Below are 17,639 nucleotides of genomic sequence, written 5' to 3'. Positions count from 1 at the left end.
CCTCTTAGATTGTTATGGCATTTTAATTCCCTTGTATCCTTCTATATACAGTAGTGACACAAACAGAAGTTACTCTAGCTTTTAGATAGAGTAACCCCAGCTGGAAAGGATAGTGAGCTAATTTAGTAAGAAAAGAAGGGTGAAATATCTTTAAGTGATAAAAAGATGTTTCACTGATATTAATGGGAAGGTAGAGGTCAAGAGAAAAGCTGGAAAGATACTGGAGTAGATTACTTAACAATCAGTTTGTAAACACCTAGAAGATAATTGGATTATGAATAGCCAACATAGATTTGTCAAAAATGAATCAGGCCAAACTGACCTAATTTCCTTCTTTGACAGGTTTATTGGCCTAGTGGATAGGTGAGAAGCTGTAGAAGTGATATATCTTAATTTTAGTAAGGCTTTTGATACAGTCCCACATGACATTCTCATGAGCAAACCAGAGAAATGTGATCTAAATTACTACATAGCAAGTGTACAACTCAAAGCATAATTATTAATGATTCACTGTCAAATGGGGGGGCGTATCTAGTGGGGTCCCTTTCGGTCTGGTACTAGTCAATATTTTCATTAATGACTTGATAAAGTAATAGAGATTATGCTTATAAAATTTGCAGATGATGCAAAGATGGGAGAGGTTGCTAACACTTAGGAGGACAGGATTAGAATTCAAAGTGATCTTGACAAATTGGAGAATTGGTCTGAAATCAATAAAATAAAGTCCATTAAGACACATGCAAAGTAGTACACATAAGAAGGAAAAATAAAATATACAAGTAAAAAATGGAGAATAAGTGTCTAGTCAATAGTACTGCTAAAAAGGATCTGGGAGTTATAGTAGATCAGAAATTGAATGAGAGTCAATAATGTGATGCAGTTGCAAAAAATCCTTATATCATTCTGGGGTGTATTAACGGGAGTGTTGTATATAAGACATGGGAGGGAATTGTTCCTCACTATTCAGCAATAGTGAGGCCTCAGCTGGAGTACTATGTCTAGGTCAGTGCGTCACACTTTAAGAAAGAAGTGAAAAAATTAGAGTCCATAGCAAAGGAACAAAAATGATAAAAGGTTAATTAAATCTAACCTAACACATTTATTTGGGCCTAAGCTTTCGTGGGCTAGAACCAACTTCATCATATGCATGGAGTGGAAAATACAGGAGCAGGTATAAATACATGAAAAAATGAGAGTTGCCTTACCAAGTGTGAGGTCAGTCTAACGAGACAATTCAGTTAACAGAAGGATACTAAGGGAGGAAAAATAAATTTTGTAGTGGTAATGAGAGTGGCCTTTTTCAAACACTCGACAAGAAGGTGTGAGTAACAGTAGGGGGAAATTAGTATGGGAGAAATTAGGTTTAGGTTTTGTATGACCCAACCACTCTCAATCTTTATTCAAGCCTAATTTGATGGTGTCCAGTGTGCAAATTAATTCCAATTCTGCAGTTTCACGTTGGAGTCTGTTTTTGAAGGTTTTTTTGTTGAAGAATTGCCACTTTGAGGTCTGTAATTGAGTGACCAGGGAGGCTGAAGTGTTCTTCGACTGGTTTTTGAATGTTATAATTCCTGATGTCAGATTTGTGTTCATTTATTCTTTTGCATAGAGACTGTCCAGTTTGGCCAATGTACTTGGCAGAGGGGCATTGCTGGCACATGATGGTATATATCACATTCGTAGATGTGCAGGTGAACGAGCTCCTGATGGTGTGGCTGATGTGGTTAGGTCCTATGATGGTGTCCCTTGAATAGATATGTGGACGGAGTTGGCACAGGGGTTTGTAGCAGGGTTTGGTTTCTGGGTTGGTGTTTTTGTTGTATGGTGTGTAGTTGCTGGTGAGTATTTGCTTTATGTTCGGAGGCTGTCTGTAAGTGAGGGCTGGCCTGTCTCCCAAGGTCTGTGAGAGTGAGGGATTGTCCTTCAGGATTGGTTGTAGATCCTTGATGATGTGCTCCAGAGGTTTTAGTTGGGGGCTGTAGGTGATGGCTAGTGGCGTTCTGTTATTTTCTTTGTTGGGCCTGTCTTGTAGTAGGTGACCTCTGGGTACCCTTCTGGCTCTGTCAATCAATTCTTCACTTCACCAGGTGGGTATTGTAGTTTTAAGAACGCTTGATAGAGATCCCGTAGTTGTTTGTCTCTGTCTGAGGGATCGGAGCAAATGTGGTTGTATCTTAGAGCTTGGCTGTAGACAATGGATCGTGTGATGTGGTCTGGATGAAAGCTGGAGGCATGTAGGTAAGTATAGCAGTCAGTAGGTTTCGGTATAGGGTGGTATTTATGTGACCATCGCTTATTAGCACTGTAATGTCTCGGAAGTGGACCTCTTATGTAAACTAACCAGCGATGGTCACAAAACCTTGGATGCATTTGTTACTGTCTCTATTATTCTACTTGTTACTGTCTCTGTAAATTGAAGATGATGGAGTGCCTTATTGACTAGGCAGGACAGTGATACATAGACTAACCTCAACTTTTTCTGTGTTTTGGTCCTGTCAGTGTTCCCAGTTTTAGATACCCAGGGAAGGAAATGTAATTTAAATAATTTCCTCTGTGGAGATCCAGAACATGTAGATATTTGTTAATTGTCTTAATAAGCATCATGATAGTATAGACCCAGTTTTGATCTCCCTAACATTGTTTTTGTACTGTACTCTCCTGAAGTAATTCCATTGACAATGACAACAATTATTCATGATTCTCACCAATGTGAGATTTGAATTGGCTTCTTTGGCCTGATTCTCCACTGTTTTGCACCTTATTTAGTTACTTATACCAGTACAAAGTGCTACTCACCATAGTGGTACTTTTCAACCACCAATTTGCACAAGTTGTAAGTGGTTGAATAAGACACAAAAGTGGTGAATCAGGCCTGTGTCTTTATCAAGTAATTTGTAGCTCACTGAAGTTTTTTGTAACTCATTGAAGTGTCTTTAAAGGAACTACTGCAAAGTCTTGTTATAAGCAATGCTGTACTGTGCTTCAAAGCTGAGTGCTCTGTACTCTCTGTAGCATATGCTATGTAAGCAGTGTGGAAAGTTGCAACACGTGGGTTTGGGTTAACAGGGAGTGAACTTGACACTACCTTTGCTCTACCACTTGGAAATTCCTGAGCAACTTCCTAATGTACAACATAAAAAGCACAGCCGTGCGTACCTTATAATGTGCTGCATGCTCTTGATGACACCAGTATTGCAACATCAGTCCTATACTTTATTCCCATACTTCCAAATCATTGAGAAAGTTGAAGATTTTCAAAATATGTTTAAGTGGAAAGTGGTAATGAATTTCATACTCTGATTCTGATGCAGTAACTGTAGAGCTGCTATTTAAAGCAAAGAATGTATCCTGACAACAGAACTCTCTGGCATTAGTTGCCTCAGTTATAAATAAATGCTAGATGCTAGGATTTATATGATCTTGAAGTAGATATTATATATTCATAATACCATAATGGCTTGAATACCTACATTTAATGTCAAAGGTTAACATTCTAAAAAAGGGCTCTTACTGGACTTCATAGATTTATAATTATGGTGACTTCATGTTGAAAGACGCATGTGGGACCATAAATGATAATTTGTTTCCCTGCTAATATAGATTTTGATTTTTCAAGGTGTGAGGTACAGTGTGCCTTCCCCTTCTGCGAACTTCAAGGGAAGTGGTGGGTGCCCAAAACCTTGCAGGATTAAATGCATTTTACAAAGCCCTCAATGATTTTATATGGGTTAATCCTCCCTCACAAGGTTGTTTTATTGCACTTTTTATTTGTGAGGATAACAATTACTGTGGGGAGATTTGCCCAATAAAATATATATATTTTTGTAAAATACTATTTTTGTATGAAATTCAGAAGAATTCCTCTCCATTTATGCTAAATGTAGCCAGAATTTTGAGATGCTTATGTTGGTTTCCCATTTAAAGCCCTTGTAGTTATTTCAAAATCAGCATTTAAGTGTGTCTCTTTCTGATTAATGTTTGGAAAGCAAAATGTACATCTGGGAATTTTTGGAGCAGATTAATTGTGACAGTGCATAACATTTAATCCTTGATACTTTTGCTCAGTTAAATAAACCAGCAGTTATGAGCAAGCTTTATAGTTAAAGGTCTGTCAGTCAGCACTGCCATTATAAACTTCAAATTTTAGGGATTGAGATGCAATCCATTTCTTAATTTGAGAGGTTCTTCATTTCCCTGAAACCATGGAAGTCTGGTAACCTGCTGGCCTAAGATTATTCCTTTTTTACTATTTCCATTATTTGGAGGTTTTTTTATTCCAAATAGACTGTTTCAGTTTCACGGAGTTTCTTTTTATTCGTGTGTATCTTCCTCCCACTGTGTTTATTGCTAATTTTATTATCCACTGATGATTGTGTGGTGGTTTATGCACATGTAGACAATATTACACATAGAAACTCTCAAATGTTATCTGAAAAAATATTTGGAGTAGCAACTTGGCCTATTGTATCTCACATAAAATAAGTTGATGATTTAAGTTCTAGAAAAAAGCATGGAAATACGTTTGTAGTTTGATTTTTTTGTATGTGTCTTTTGGAGAGTGTGGGAAGAAAGTAAATAGAATTCAAAGCCCAGTTTTAATTGAAACATAAAATTATGCTAATAGTTGATAGTAATAAATAACATGTAGTATGTCATTTGATAACTGTTTTAGTTGCGGGGGAAGGGTTGGAGAGTGAATAGGTACAGGATAGCTTCATGTTTCTGTGACTTACTTTAGCCCAATTGCAAAGTAAGTTAAATAGAACCTGTAAATCAATACATATCTAAACCAGAAAAAAAGTAGATATGCATTAAAATTCAAAGAGCATAACTGTTGAGGCGTATGTAAATTCTGGTTGTAACGTGACAGCTTTTTTTTCTTTAAACACAGATAATCTAAAATAGGAGATTCCTGAAACCAGCTAAAGACACTTCAAGTATTTAATATAATTGCATTTGTGGAAAATGATGATTATATTTCGGTTAGGGGCATTGTTATGTTTAGCTTATTTGTGCTCAGTATAACTTCTCATATGTTCTGAATTTGTATTTATGAATTGTGTGAAGCAATATAGATAGTGTATGCAACTCCATATGATGCAACTGTGCTTTTTGCTTGCAGACAGACTGTTCCTGCAAATGAGACTTGTTGAAACCTTCCTATAAAAATATTTTAAATAAACTTCACTCTGTTGACTTGAGATAAATGAAATGTGGAATACAAACAATGGGTACATCTGAAAGGTTCTCAGCTTTCTGTTTGTGGGAGCTTATAAAAGCTGGGGGGGTTGTTGTTGGTTTTTTTTGGTCATAATACTGTGAGGTTATATAAGACGCTGGTGAGACCCCATCTGGAATATTGTGTGCAGTTCTGGTGTCCCATGTTCAAGAAGGATGAATTCAAACTGGAACAGGTCCAGAGACGGGCTACTAGGATGATCCGAGGAATGGAAAACCTGCCTTATAAAAGGAGACTCAAAGAGCTTGGCTTGTTTAGCCTGGCCAAAAGAAGGCTGCGGTGGGATATGCTTGCTCTATATAAATATATCAGGGGGGTTAACGTTAGGGAGGGAGAGGAATTATTTAAGTTTAGTTCTAATGTAGGCACGAGGACAAATGGGTACAAACTGGATATTAGGAAGTTTAGACTTGAAATTAGACGAAGGTTTCTAACCATTAGGGGAGTGAAGTTTTGGAACAGCCTTCCGAGGGAAGTAGTGGGGGCAAAAGACTTATCTGGCTTCAAGACTAAGCTGGATAAGTATATGGAGGGGATGTTATGATAGGATAGTTTAATTTGGGCAATTGATCTTGGATTATCACCAGATAAGTCTGCTCAATGGTCTGCGGGGAGATGTTGGATGGGATGGGAACTGAGTTACTGCAGAGAATTCCTTCTTGGGTGCTGGCTGGTGAGTCTTGCCCACATGCTCAGGGTTTAGCTGATCGCCATATTTGGGGTTGGGAAGGAATTTTCCTCCAGGGCGGATTGGCAGGGGCCCTGGAGGTTTTTCGCCTTCCTCTGCAGCGTGGGGCATGGGTCGCTTGCTGGTGGATTCTCTGCAGTTTGAGGTCTTCAAACCAGTTTTGAGGATTTCAATAACTCAGTCCTGGATTAGGGTTTGTATAAAAGTGGATGGGTAGGGTTCTGTGGCCTGCCTTGTGCAGGAGGTCAGACTAGATGATCATATTGGTCCCTTCTGACCTATGAGTCTATGAGGTCATCTATATATGCATGGTATAAAAAAAGCAAGAGAATGTTAGCAAGTTGCATTTTTAAAAATTCAGCAAATAGAAGATGATTAATTATAAATATTTAACTGTAAAATTGTCCCGCAGTACGCAACTGTTTTATCTCATGAATAGGGCCCTAGCAAATTCACAGTCCATTTCAGGGCTGGCCTTACCGTGAGAAAACTGAGGTGGCTGCCTCAGGTGGCAGACTGTGGGGGGCGCCACTAGGACCCAGAGTGTAGAAAAATGTGTCTGCTGCTGGTGCATATGTATTCTCTCTGCTCTGGATGCACAGAGATGGTGGAGTGCTGTGCTGGAGGAAGGCGGGCACAAGAGACATAACAGGCAGTCAGGAGAAAAGGTGAGAGGGAATAGGGTGACCAGATGTCCTGATTTTATAGGGACAGTCCTGATTTTGGGGGCTTTTCTCCTATTAGCCTCCACCTCCCTGTCCAGATTTTTCACATTTGCTGTCTGGTCACCCTCTGAGGGAATAACAGAAAGCATCAGGAGCTGCAGGGAGAGAGAGGAGGAGGAGCCTCTTATGTACCTCTCTAGCACCCACAGGAGCCTGGACTGATTAACACCAGCTTCTCAGGGAGCTTCCAGTTTCCTGCTGATTCCCTGAACCCACATGAGGAGAACAGGCAGTCAACTGAAGTAGTAGGAGCCAGTTAGACCCTTAAGATACTGATATCATCTCACTCAGGCCTTGCTACCAGCCTGCTTATTTAGGGTTACCTATATGTCCATATTTTTCCAGGCATGTCTGGCTTTTCAGTTGTTAATTGCCGTCTGGGAGGATTTTTTAAATAAATAAAACCGTCCAGAAAATACGAACATATGATAACCCTACCCACTGCCCCTCTCTTCTGTTGGGGTGTCAGCTCGCTGCAGCCTGTGGATTGCAACCCCTCCACCCCAGTGCTGCTGCAACCCTGCACCCCATGGCTAGAGCAGTGGCATCTCTGCAGCCAGCTGCAGGTGTGGGGGACCTGCAGCTGCTTCTCCCTCCTCTGAGCATCCCCTGTGGCTCTTGCAGAGCCTCAGTCTCCTCCCTCCACCCCCACCATGCAAGGAGTTTAGTTCCTTAAGTCTGGATGATTCAGGACTGTGGACCCACGTTAGCAGTAGCCTGAGGGATTTCCTTGTACTGCATGGGCCACAGCAAGTGAAAAATGTCATGTTCCCCAAAGACAATGAAAATAGAAGTTTCCATCCAACACATTACTGGCGTGAAATCCCCAATGGTGACAAAGTGGAGAGGCCATGGCTTATGTACTCAAAAACCCAGAAGGCTGCATACTGTTTTTGTTGCAAACTCTTCCAGTCTAATGTTCCAGTCACATTGGGTTCTACAGGAACAAAGGACTGGAAGAATCTGTCTAGAAATCTGGCATGCCGTGAGAAGGCAGCAAATCACCAGAGAGCATTCCATAGATGGAAAGAGCTTGAGATGAGACTAAGGTAAAAGGCCACCATAGATCAGCATCAAGAGAAGATTGCATCAGAGTCTCTTTACTGGCAAAATGTTCTGAAAAGGCTTGTTGCCACTGTAAGAATGCTTGCTACCCAAAACCTAGCACTGCATGGCACTTCGGATCAGCTGTATGTACCAAACAATGGAAACTTCCTTAAAATTGTGGAGCTGATGGCTGAGTTTGATTCTGTACTCCAAGAGCATCTAAGAAGAGTCACCATGCAAGAAATGTATGCACAACATTAGCTTAGAAAAACAATTCAAAATGAGATCAAACAGTTACTGGCAACAAAAGTCAAACAGAAGATTGTGGCAGATCTGAAGTCAGCAAGATATTACTCTGTTATTCTGGACTGCACACCTGACATCAGCCATACGGAACAAATTTCTTTAATGGTGCGTTTTGTAACAACAACAGACCCTAATGAAAATGTCCCTGCAATGGTGACTATCAGAGCATTTTCTAGAATTTATTGACACTGATGATACTACAGGAGCTGGTATGACAAATGTGCTTCTTAAAAAAGCTGGAAGATGCGGGAATTGTGGTAGCTGACATGAGAGGGTCATGGCTACGATAATGGTGCCAACATGAGAGGAAAGAACAGAGGAGTGCAGACACGGATCCGAAGGTTAAACCATTGAGCTTTTTTGTTTCATGCAGTTCTCATTCACTGAACTTGGTGGTCAGTGATGCAGCTTCACCTTCTAGTGAGGCTGCTGAATTTTTTAATTTAATTCAAAGCATCTATGTATTTTTCTCTGCCTCAACTCATTGATGGCAAATTTTGAAGCAATATCTGGGAACATCCTCTCTGACATTGAAACCACTGAGTGTCACATGATGGGAAAGTGGAGTGGAGGCGATAAAGCCTATCAAACATCAGATTGGGAAGATAGATGATGCCATAGTTGCCATTAGGGAAGATAATGCTATGACAGGAACTGTTCATGGGAGAACAGTGGCAGAGGGAAATGGGATCACCAGAAACATACATAACTTAAGTTTCTGTGTGGCTTAGTGTTGTGGCATGACATAACTGTCTGAAATAAATGTTGTAAGCAAGAGACTCCAATGTGTTGACCTTGATATCTGGAACGACAGAACAGCTGGACAAAGCGAAGTCATACCTACAGTCTTACTGGTCAGATGAAGGATTTCAAAACATTCTGAAGAATGCACAGAAATTGGCAGAGGAACTTGACACTGAAGCTATTCCCCCCACACCCATTTAAGAATATGAGAGTCACCGAAGAAGACGACATTTTGATTACGAGGCTCAGGATAATCCCATAAGAGACCCCAAGCAACAATTCAGAGTTGAATTCTTTAACCAGGTGCTAGATTGTGCAATAGTCAGTTAAAGAACATTTCATGCAGCTCAAGGAACACAGCAGTATATTTGGTATGTTGTATGCTATTCCAAAACTCCTCACTATACCTGAAGAAGACCTACACCAGCAATGCAGGGCACTAGAGACAGTGACACATGATGACATGTGATATTGAAGTGAGTGATTTAGGTGATGAACTGAAAGCCCTTTCAAGATACATTTCAGCAGGATCAATTCCAAAGGCTGTTCTGGAATATATGTGCACAAATAAGATGACCACCCTCTTTCCAAACGCTTTTGTTGCTTTGAGCATACTTCTAACACTTCCTGTAACAGTTGCCAGTGGAGAACGCAGCTTCTCCATGCTGAAGTTAAAAACACATCTACGCTCCACAATGACACAGGAGAGGCTGGTTGGCCTTGCAATCATCTCAATAGAGCATGAGCTGGCCTAGGCTGTGACCTTCAGCAGGAAGCAGTTCAAATCTTTGCAACCAAGAAGGCATGGAAAGCACCACTTTGATTATTCAAACAGATAAAAATGCCAGTGTTTATTACGCAGACAATAAAAGTTAAATTTGCTGTTCAGGCATTTGAAAGTTAAGTGTTACTTAACATTTTTGAACAAGGCATTTTAAGTTGTTAGTTCTCCTTTATTGGGGTAGGTAGCAGAGCAGTACCATGAGAGAAGTAGAACAGGAAGAAGGCAGAATTGAGACCCTTCAAAATTTTGGCCCAAGCGAAGAGTATGGGGGCATCATTTGAGCTCCCCGCCTCAGGTGCCAAACTGTTGTGGGCCGGCCCTGGTCCATTTTGGTCAATTTCATGGTAATAGGATTTTAAAAATTGTAAATTTCATGATTTCAGTCTTTTTAAACCTGAAATTTCATGGGGTTGTAATTGTAGGGGTCCTGGCCCAAAAATGAGTTGTGGAGAGTCGCAAGGTCATTGTAGGTGGTGTTGTGCTAGTGCTATCCTTACTTCTGCACTGCTGCCGATGGCAGCGTTGCCTTCAGAGCTGGACAGCTGGACAGCAGCAGCTGTTGGCTGGGAGTCCAACTCTGAAGGCAGAGCTACCGTTTGTAACCGCACAGAAGGCAGGATGGCATGGAATGGTATTGCCATCCTTACTTCTCTGTTGCTGCCTGCAGAACTGGGCCCTCAGTCAGCAGCTGCCACTCTCCAGCTGCCCAACTCTGAAGGCAGCAGCACAGAAGTAAGGGTGGCGTATTATGGCACGGTATGGCATTGCCACCCTTACTTCCGCACTGCTCCTGGCGGGGCGCTGCCTTCAGAACTGGACGCCTGGCCAACAGATGGTGCTCTCCAGCTGCTCAACTCTGAAGGCAGTGAAGAAGTAAGACTGGCTATATCATGACCACCTTAAAATAACCTTGTTACCCCCCTGCAACTCCCTTTTTGGTCTGGACCCCAATTTGAGAAATGCTGGTCTCCCTTGTGAAATCTGTATAGTATAGGGTAAAACATGCAAAAAACCAGATTTCACGCCCCGTGACACATTTTTCATGGCCCTGAATTGGTAGGGCCCTACTCATGAACTACTGGAAATTGTGGCATCAAGCACTCTTTCTTTCTTTCTTTCTTTGAAGAAGTGGTTTAATGAAAGAATATCACTTGTTTTGATAGTTGGCCCCTCCCTCGTGCTCTGCACACACCCCTCCCCCTGGAAAAGTAGGGGTGTATGAGACAGAAATAATTGCCATAATCCTTTTTCTCCTTTGAAGATGTGTATACAGTACTATCTGAAAGAGGTTTAAAATAATATGACCTAACACTAATGAGGAAATTAATTCAGGCTGATAACAGGAATAATTTCTGAACAGTGAGAACAATTACATATACAGAAAAGATTTTCCAAGCAAGAATACCAAAGCCCACTATTGGACTTCTTATCCCTTTCAACAGAGGATTAAATTTTACTGGAAATGAAGCATGGAAACATCTTAAATAATGAAATATGGCAGGGGATCAGATTAAATGGCTATAGTGGTTTACTTTTTTATCCTAAAATCTGATTCTAGAGATGCTACAAAACTGTTTGCTGACAACTAAATTGATCCCTGAGACTGTGTTGCAATTCTTCTAAAATAAACGTTTCTTGGCCATCATGTGATGGACAGCAGTGAAGTAGTATTGTAAGGATCTTTTCCCCCAAAATCATACTTGGTAACATAATGCAGGCTAGTATCAGGGGTGGCTCCAGGCACCAGCGCAGCAAGTGCGTGCCTGGGGCGGCAAGCCACGGGGGTGCGGTGTGCCAGTTGCCGTGAGGGCAGGAGTCAGGCGTTTCTCCGGAAGGTCCAACAGCCCTGCGGCTTCGGCAGCAATTTGGCAGAGGGTGCTGAAGGTGCGGGACCATCAGATCACCTGCAGAAACCCACCAAATCCGCGTGACCAGTGGACCGCCTGCAGGCATGCCGCCAAAGACCACTTGACTGCCATGCTTGAGGCGGCAAAAAACATAGAGCCGCCCCGGCTAACCTCCTTCCTATTTGAATTACAGTTCTACTCTCAAGTGAATAAGAAGCATTCCTCCCCTCCTCTTTGCATGTTGTATAACTTTCCCACTTACTTCCTTGAGAAGTTAAGTAAAGTAGTCATCCGTAACATTTTAAAAGGATCTCTGGAGCATATTCTCTTAATGCAGTCTTGCACTGTGTGAGATACCTTCTCCATTCTTGTAATTACTTGTATGAGAATGCAGGAAAGGGAAGATGCCATGTGCTCTAGAGCACAATTCCCAAGTACCTTTGAATGTTTATAGTAGTAGATCAGTTGGATTCAGGGAGGTTAGTAGTTCCCGGTACTTCAAAATGGGAAATGGAGCCAACATTACAGAGAAAAATAAAAGTGTATGAAAAGTAACGTTGTTGAGTCCATTAGATCACAAGGGTTTAAAGGCTGCATTCAAGGGGAAGGAAATGGTTGCCCTGGGATTTTTGGGAGACCTGCAAAACATTTTTTTCCTACCATGATCGTATCACTATACTGTACAAATGGCTGGCTTGAGGATTTGGTTCAGGGTTAGTGAGATATTTTCCTTATGCTTCTAAGTGACTCATATTACGTATAAAAAAGTTCATATGAGATCTCTGGCTTTCCCCATGTCCTCTTGCTGTTGAAGTGGGAGAAGCTGCATGTGCAGAAGGACTCGGTCTCAGAGCCAGGAGTAGAATGCAGTAGTTAGGGTGACCAGATGTCCTGATTTTATAGGGATAGTCCAGATATTTGACGCTTTTTCTTATATAGAAGCCTATTACCCCCACCCCGTCCCGATTTTTCCACACTTGCTGTTTGGTCACCCTAGCAGTAGTGCTTAGACCACTAGATCATGCTACCTTTCATGATATTGAGCTTCTGCCCCTCCTTGCAGCTAAAGGTTGCCCATCCCACTGGGAAGGGTCTTGTGGTGGCCATTGTGAAGCAGTGCTCCCCACAGCTGCAGGCAGATATAAAGTCATTCCAGAAATCAAGGGAACAGTGACTACAGTTTCCTCAACTTTAAAGACCTACCCGGGACTAGGGCAGGTGAAGTGGGAGTCATGAGCAGAGTTGCCAACATTGTACTCACACAAAACTGAACAACCCTGCCCTGCCCCCTGCCCTGCCCCTCCTAAGAGGCCCCACCCGTGGGCTGCCCCTTCACCGAATTACCGCCTCCTGCTCACTCCATCCCCCCTCCCTCCGTCGCTCACTCATTTTCACCAGCTGGCTCAGGGGGCTGGAGTGTGGGAGGGAAGGAGGGCTCTGACAGGGGGGTTTGGGCTCCTGGGTGGGGCCAGAAATGAAGAGTGTGGAAGAGGGCTCCAGGCTGAGGCAGTGGGCTGGGATGTGAGAGGGGGTGAGGGCTCCAGCTGGGAGTGCAGGCTCTGGGGTGGGGCTGGGGCTGGGGGGTTTGGGATGTAGGAGGGTGCTCTGGGCTGGGATCAAGCAGTTCAGAGGGTGGGAGGAGGATCAGGGCTGGGGCAGGGGGTTAGGGTATGTGTGGGGGGTGCAGGAATGCAGGCTCCGGGCGGCACTTACCTCAAGCAGTTCCCAGAAGCAGTCGATATCTCCCCTCTGGCTTCTACATGGAGGTGCAGCCAGGCGGCTCTACATGCTGCCCTGTCCTCAGGTGCCACCCCTTCAGCTCCATTGACTGCAGTTTCTGGCCAATGGGAGCTGCGGGAGGCGGTGCTTGGGGCAGGGGAAGCATGCAGAGCCCCCTGGCTGCCCCTACACCTAGGAGCCATAGGAGGACATGCTGGCTGCTTCCTGGGCGCTGCATAGTGCATAGGCTAGCAAGGAGCCTGCCAGTCCCATTGTGCAGTGCCGCCAACCGGACAGTCAATGACCAGTTGACCGGAGCCGCCAGGATACCTCTTCAACTGGGTGTTCCGGTCGAAAACCAGACACCTGGTCATCCTAGTGAGTAACCATGATCTTTAGGAAAAATCAGTAATAAGCCTCCAACCCTAATAATGTGTTTACATTGGTCTGCATTTCAATGTTATTTTCACTAGGAAAAGGGCTAGAAGCTTACCTTTTTTAAATAAAAAGGCCTAGCCCTTACATTCTAGTTCTATCTCCCTGCATTTCATATAGAACCCAAAGGCTGGCAATGCTGAGAAGTTGACTTATTTTCATGAGTTTACTATTGTGACTGGTGGGGATATACCTATCATGAAATTACTTCTAGTGGTGGATATTGAAAAGAGAAAATAGCGACAGAAAACTATAATAAATTTAGGACCAGACAGCCTCTTTCTTAGAATTCTGTAGGAACTAAAGAATGAAGTAGCTGACTTACTAATAAAAAAAAATTAAAAATGGCACAGCAAGCAGAGGACTAGATGGTGGTCAATGTTGTAACTTCCTCTTTACAAAGAGCTAAATGTGAGCCTAGGAATTACACTGGTTAGCTGCCCCTCAGTATCAAGAGAAACATTTGGGAGTAATGTGAAAGATCCAGTTACAGAGTAGGTGACTGCAATATAGTAAGGGAAAAATCAGTGTAGCATTTGTAAGGGTAAATGATGCTTTCCTAATTTGTTAGAATTTAATCTTTAAAGAGTTAAGACTTTAGTGAAAAAGTAGAAACTGTAGGTTTAATTGAGACTTTCTAAGGTGTTTGATGAAATCTTACACAAGAGGCTGTTAGGAAACCTGGTAACCATGGGGTAAGAAGTAAAGCACCCCTGTTATTGGTTAAAAACAACATAAGAAATAACAAATAAGTAGGAATATCAACCTCCAGGTGAGTCTTACAGCCAGTTCCTAGTGTGGAGTACTTCATGGATAAGATGGGGAGTAGTGCTGGATGAGAATTTTCCACAGAAATTGGATTTTCAATGAAACGTTTGTTTGTTTGTTTAACTTTTGTTAAAAGTTTCTGCTTTCCACAGTAAATGTTGATTTTGAAGTTGAAATTTTCTGTGAGAAACAAACAGTTTCCAACCAGGTCTAGAGAGGATGTTCCAAGCAAGGAAAGATTTTAAAAAGCAAAACAAAACTAACCAAAAAAAAACAAAAGAAAAAGAAGAAAAAAAACCCAAGCCAATCCTGAGATGATTTGGCTGGAAAGGAGAAGAGTAAATGGATGGATATATGAGACAAGCATATACAATATAATATGATAAAATAAAATAATGTCTCGTTGGATGCTTATATTATGGAAAATGATAAATAGAAGAAGACAACACTGAATAGTAAAGGATACAGATTGAAAACTGATGAAAGAAAATACTTTTTATGCACCATATAATTATTCTGTGGAATTCACTGCCATATATTTGGGTAAACAGCTTATCAACATTTAAAAAAAAGTTTAGATATTTATATGGATAAATATAGTATTTGCAGTTACACAAGCTAAGATACTGGTTATGAGAAAAATCCAAATTATAAACTAATCACTACCCATGAAGAAAGTCTTCCCAATAGGTTGTTATTACATGCTTAGCTAGGTATACTGGGAAGGGAAATGTGTTCATTTTCCCTTCAAACATCCATCATAGGCCATTGTTAGGGAGGGAATATTTGTCTAGCTGGATTATTGGTTTGCTTCATTATGATTCATAGTAACATCCCCATCAGTCCTATGATGATGGTGAATAAAATGTAGCACAGTAGCTGCACATCAAAAGGCATGGAATGGGGTGCTGATATTTTGTTTCCTGCCTTTGCTCTTACATGCAAGGGTAACATAAGACCTAATTAGGACTTGAAAAATGTACCAGATATTTACTAGCAGAGGTTTAATCTGCTGGGTGAAAGGCCTCACTAGCAGAGAGCTTGGGGAAATGACTGCTACGCAGCACTAGATGGAGGAAGGTGCTTCAAGTCCTAGACTTTTAAGGTAAGAAAAAATGATTTGATTATCTAGTCTAATCTCCTGTATAACAATCACCCATGCTAGTCACTCCAGTACTGGGCTCAGTAACTTATATTTGACTAACGCATACCTTCTAGAAAGGCATCCAGTCTTGATTTGAAGACCTACTTACCCAAATGCCATCACAACGTTATTCCCCAGTCCCTGACTGAGGGCTCCATTTTTTAATCAGCCAGGTGATTTTAGTAAACTTGGAGCTTCTGCACTTATGACTATGGGAAGGGAAATGTTTCAGTCTCCATCCCTGCCTCACCACTGACAAGGATGGGGTATCTCTAGTACTCGTCCCTTCCCCAGAGCCTCCTGGCTGCTGTGGGGATGGGAGAGTAAGAAGAAAGAAGTATCCCCTGCTCTTTTCACCTCCATCTTCCATTTTGTTGGGTGGTCCTCACAGGGCTAGATTCACACTGGGGACTTAAGCACTGCAATTCTCAGCGTTGCAGCACCTAGCTTTAGGCTGTCTGTAGGAATTCACAGCCTCAAGTTAGGCTCCCTATAGAATACATGGAGAGAATTTGACACCTAAAAAAGGAATTCACAAGAGACAGCCAGCTAAGTGGAGATCTGCCTACGCTAGCCTGTAGGAAATGTCTAAGAGAGGTGTGTAGTCTACACTTCACTCTCAAAGAGAGCCAGGGCCCCAAACCAGATTAGTAGTTTTTCACCAAAAAAATCAGGAAAGGTGGTGACATTCCTCCTTGCTCCCTCTCCCCAGGCTTTTTTGCCCAGTGGATATAGCATTTACAAAGAGTATGAATCTAGTCTCCACTGCTTACCTCTGCTGCTTATAGCTTTGCCAAGCAGCAGTATGGAATGGACTTGATTCTGGACAGTTTCACTCCTGCAGAGGGATTTTGAATAGGCTTGGTGAAACTGACTAGAGTCTTCTTCATTTCTGTCTCCTGCTGCTTGGCAAAAGAGCCTGTTGTGCTTTATTTTATTTATTTTCTATAGTGGGAGTGTTAGCTTTAACTTTGACTTTCTTGGCTTTAATCTGTTTGTATCCCAATCTTTGCTATTTAAACTTTCTTCTTACATTTATACTTCCAAACTTTACTCTGTTATGGATTTTGGTGTCCCCCTGCCTCCTCCCCCAAAAAGTTTATTTTGAGAGTGTAGCTTTAAATAGATAGTTCCTCCCATGGGCTGCTTTATAAATCAGTACTGTGGAGAGGAGTTGGGGACAGCACTGTGTGGCAATGTTACAAGCAGTTTCTATAGGTCTCTTGTGAATATCTGGGATTCAGATGATGATATATAGTCCTGCTGTGTAATGCTTTGGGATATCTTGAAGGACAGATTAAATGACCAGCACTGGAGGCCAATAGAGCTATTAAGAGTTTGTTCATAAGGAAATCTGTTAATCCGTCGTAGTTACATTTGAAGCTGCACACTATCAAAACTATTCTATGTGCTTGCCGTAGTCTAGTAGTATCAGTGTTTGATCAACAGATAATTGAGCTACTATAAAAAATTTTAGAAAACGGAGCTGTGCCTAGCCATTTTTTGTTTTGTATGATTTTTCTTCTAAAAACAAACTGAAAAGAGAATTAAGGAAAACTTGAGAGAATTGGTAAGTGATAATTCTATTTAATATAGTATGTACCATAGGTTGAAGTAGAATGTCAGCAGTCTGGTTAGATCGTAAGACAACAAAACAAACTGAAACAAATATTTTTCTTGTCTTTATATATGTGCGAAAGACATTATTTTTTTTAAAAAGGTCTTAGAATTACATTTATTTTCCTGGAAAATTAGTCTACCTCCCTATTTTAGAATTATCCTATTCTTATTATCTCATTGTAATTTGTAAATCATAATTATTGAGCTGTATTAATTTTTTTCTCTTCAAAGTTTGTATGTGTGTATGCTTTTAGACATCCACATAAATAGCATTGCTGTATATTCTCACACTGTAACTGATATTTCTTTGCAGTAACCTGGTATTATTTTCAGAATTGTGTGTGCATGTGTGTGTGTTAAATCACATTCTAAAGAATTATTCTTAATTTTATACACATTTTTCATTGGCGTCTTAAACATTATGTGAATCCTTTTTTATGATTCTGAGTATGGGGGAGTTATTGGAGGCTTTAAAGAACTAATTTTTAAAAAGTGCAGCCTGCAACTTTAGCCACCATGTTAAAAGCAAATGCTTGCTGTACACTTCCCGATTAATCCTTGATATCCAGATAA

General features: G+C 41.4%; 1 protein-coding gene across 4 annotated transcripts in view; it reads left to right on the top strand.

The window, feature by feature from the left end:
* The window catches only part of SLC7A2 (solute carrier family 7 member 2), a 99,929-nt gene that overhangs the window by 35,708 nt on the left and 46,582 nt on the right, over positions 1 to 17,639 (top strand). For 2 of the 4 annotated variants that reach the window (XM_050947658.1, XM_050947655.1), the window contains exon 1: positions 16,651 to 17,016. The exons of the other annotated variants lie outside the window; for them this stretch is intronic. The gene's annotated coding sequence lies outside the window, so the exon portion shown is untranslated. Of the gene's footprint in view, positions 1 to 16,650; positions 17,017 to 17,639 lie in introns of those variants that run through there. 4 annotated transcript variants of the gene reach the window in all.

Source organism: Gopherus flavomarginatus, chromosome 3 (genome assembly GCF_025201925.1).
Source record: "Gopherus flavomarginatus isolate rGopFla2 chromosome 3, rGopFla2.mat.asm, whole genome shotgun sequence".
NCBI lineage: Eukaryota > Metazoa > Chordata > Testudines > Testudinidae > Gopherus > Gopherus flavomarginatus.
This window is presented reverse-complemented; position numbering and strand designations above follow the sequence as displayed.